The sequence below is a fragment of the Bison bison genome, unplaced genomic scaffold (genome assembly GCF_000754665.1).
Source record: "Bison bison bison isolate TAMUID 2011002044 unplaced genomic scaffold, Bison_UMD1.0 scf7180017864383, whole genome shotgun sequence".
NCBI classification, from domain to species: Eukaryota; Metazoa; Chordata; class Mammalia; order Artiodactyla; family Bovidae; genus Bison; species Bison bison.
Genome location: NW_011494955.1, coordinates 7,711,294 through 7,714,974, shown reverse-complemented (window position 1 = coordinate 7,714,974; position 3,681 = coordinate 7,711,294).

The following is a 3,681-nucleotide window of genomic DNA, read 5'->3' as shown; positions in this document are numbered from 1 at the left end:
GCAGCCTGTGCACCCAGAGCTGAGTCAGTCACCGTGTCCTCCCCCAGGGCCTAGCACGGCACTTTGCACCCAGTAGGTGCTTATTAAATATTTATTGAAAGGATAAATGAATGAATGAATATCTGAGGCATTCAGCCTCCCTGTTGGGCCCTGAGCCTAGCTTTTCTGGTTCTTTAAACGAGTTCTTTCAAACTTTAATGTGGATACAAACCACCTGGGGATCTTGTTAAACTGGAGGACTGGATTGGCCGGGGCCAGTCTGGGGCCTGAGAGTTTGCATTTCTAGCACGTTTTCAGGGATGCTGATGCTGCAGGTTCTCGGATCACTTTTTTTTTTTTAAGATTTTTTTTTTAATCTAGACCATTTTTTAAAGTTTTTATTGAATTTATTACAATATTGCTTTTGTTTTTTTGGCTGCAAGGTATGTGGGATGTTAGCTCCCTGACCAGGGATTGAACTCGCACCCCTTGCAATGGAAGGTGAATTCTTAACCACTGGACCACCAGGGAAGTCCCATCTTGGGTCACATTTTGAGAAGCAAAGCTCTAAGGGGAGGTGTCTCTCAGGCAGAAGGAAGCCCCTGCCTAATGAAAAAAGAGAATTATGATGATTGAGAGAAACTGAGAGAATGACAGAGAGAGGAGTCAGAGGAAGAAAGGAAGCCCACCACCACCATTGGTCTAACAGCCCCTAGAGCCCCTCAGAAGTACCATTCCCAACAGTTGCAGGAAGCCTAGAAGCACCTGTAGCGTCTCCCTCAGCAGCAGCCTCGTTTCCCCAGGGTCCAGTCCCGATGGGGTAAAGGTGCTCTGGAGACACCTGCCACCTCTGCGTCACAGATTGCCCACTTAGTTCTGAGACCACTGGGACAGAACAGGTTTGGAGTCTTCACCCAATTCCATGAACATTCCCCAAACTGCCTCTCAACGTGAACGAGTGAAGGATAGCCCGGAAGTTGGTCTTGTGAAAAGGGAGACAATAAGCGTGAATGAAAGGTGGGTTTGCATTTGGCTTTGGAGGAGGATGGGGAGAGCTTTGATGAGCATATGGGAGCCCCGGGGAAGTGGTAGAGAGGGCATTCCAGGCAATCAGCTGGAAGCAGGATGGTTCAGAACATGCTCCTTGACACATATGGGGATCAGCAGCTGGGGAGAGGAGGGTGATGGAGGAAGGAGAAATTAGAGGAGCTCAGTATGGGTCTGTATTAAGGAGGGCTCTAGATGTCAGTCTGAGGAATCAGTGCTTTGGCATGAAGGCAGATTTATTCTGTATGCCTTAGGGAGCCATGGAAGGGATGTCCAAGTATTGGAAGGGGTGCTTGGAGGGAGGGCTTTGCCACCTATGGTTTACCTGGCCTACCGGGGAGGGACCCATCTCTGTGAGTTTTCTTGTCCATCTCTGTACTCACTGGAGGCTTGGTCAGGCTCTAGAGGTGAGTGATGCCTGGGTTTGGGAAGAGTTGGGGGTGTTGTTGATTTTTTTTCTCCCACTGTGGGAAAGAGCAGATTTTGTTATGTGGGAAGTTTTATGATCTTCTGTCCTAACTCCAGGTTCTTTAACCCAGGAGTCCCTGATGAGGACAAACCGCTTCAAGAAAGAGAGAGGGAGGGGGAAAGGAGGCCAGTTTTTCATGGCAGCTGAGTGGGTGGAGCATGGCTTGATCTGAGCTGGTGAATGCTTGGACACACTTACCTGCCTAGGATTGGGCTTCAGTCTGAAGCCCCACTAGCTGCTCACACTCCCTGAAAGCTTTTTAAGGTGTTAAACTGGTCATATTCCCAGTACCTCTAGTGCTGGTCAGTCTATGTGTCAACCTTCCTGAGAACCAGGTTTTAGGTTTCACACGTACATATCTCATCCATAGTCACATACAGGTGTAGGCCCTATTTTTTTTTCAGGCCTGTTTTTTGCTGGCTGCTGGGGAAGGCACAGCACTTTTGTGATTGTGGGAGGGTGCCCCCCAACAGATCCGGGGTTCTCCCTGACAGGGATCCGCTTCCTTCTTCCCTGCCTGCCTGCCCCGTCCTCTGCCACTCTCACTTGCGCTCACCCTTCCTGCAGGCAAGAGACTGTGCCAACAGGGAGGGCAGATTTTGTTTCTGTGGGAGAGTGTGGGATGTTATTTTCATCTGATTTATTTCGGTTCCTGATGATCCCTGTGCTGATGTGCTAACGAGCAGAAGTAGCCAGGAGCAGGCGTCAACAGCATCGTGTGCAAGGTGAATGGATTGACAGGCACACAGGGGCCTTGTCCCAGGGAGGCCTGGGGCAGGAAATTAAAGCTGCCACAGACACACCCCAGGCTGGGACACTCTCCAGTCTGAGACACACTAGCCGGGGACAATGTTGTGTGGGCCCTTCCTTCTCCCCGTGTCCCATGGCCTCCGACCTTTATAGTCCTCACTGCTCTCCTGCTCATTCGTTCAGCCCAGAGTCCCGTCAGTTCTTCCTTCTACAGTAACTGCACCCAGCCCATCTCAGGTAAACCCTCCTGAAACTTGTAGTGATGAGTGAGTGATAGTCACTCAGTTGTGTTTGACCCTTTGCCACCCCATGAACTGTAACCACCAGACTCCTTTCTCCATGGAATTCTCCAGGCAAGAATACTGGAGTGGGCTGCCATTTCCTTCTCCAAGGGGTCTTCTTGTAGAGTGAAGAGAAAAGTCCATGACCTTGGCGTTAGTCACATCTTTGATGCGTGGCATACGGTGGGTGCTGGGTCCATGACCAATGAACAGGTAAAGGGGTTTTGGTGGTGGCGAGGAAGATTTCAGCTACTCCCAATGTTCAGTAATTCTCCCTGCTTAGGTTTGCTTTCCTGGGGACATTCTCTCACCCCAACTTGTTGACCTTGTCTTCTTCTTTCACGTGTGTTTTAATGGTTCTGTTTTATCTGTGTCTTACATGGTTCAGATCTTTGGGGGAGGAATGTGGGGAAAACCAGCATCTTTGAAGACATTGTCCTAGTCCACTTCCTCTGCCGTGTGATTTCTTTCAGGTTGCTCCGTGCAGGTGGCATGACCCCTCCGCAACCACGAAAGGCTCCATGTAGTCACACCAGCTCCTGCCTGTCCCTGTGGGGGTGGGGAGTGAACAGATAGCTAAGTTGAAGTTTAGTGAGGCGGCCCTGTTGGATGAGGGGAATCAAGGGAAGACAAGAGGAGATGAGAGAATAGAAAAGAGGGTCTAGCAGAGATTCGAGAGATCAGAGATGAGATCAGAGATGGGAGAGATCAGAATAGGAGCATAGGATCCAGCCCCCAGCTTGTCATCTGTAATATGGGGATAATAGGCTTGTTGTCAAGAGAAGTGATTAGATCAAGTGAAGCACTTAGCAGGTAGGAAGCATGGGAGACTCCTTGATGATAATGATAGTAATAAATGGGGGTAATGTTGCCTACATCACAAGGGGTATTGGGAGACTTGAGGCTTGTAAACATTTTGTAAACTGCAGACTGCTAATGTTTTAGCTGCTATTATTATTATTATTTCATTCTTGGATTTCTTTTGGCTGCTGTCTTGTATTCATACTGATGAAGGGGAAGATGCCAGAAGAAGGCAAGGACCTGGGTTCTGTTCTACTTTAGGGACTGTTTCCTTCCTTCCCTCTTCACCCCCTGGGGAGCAGAGCCCAGGCCCCTTGCCCTCCCATGTTACCCGCCCCCCACCTCCACGGTCAT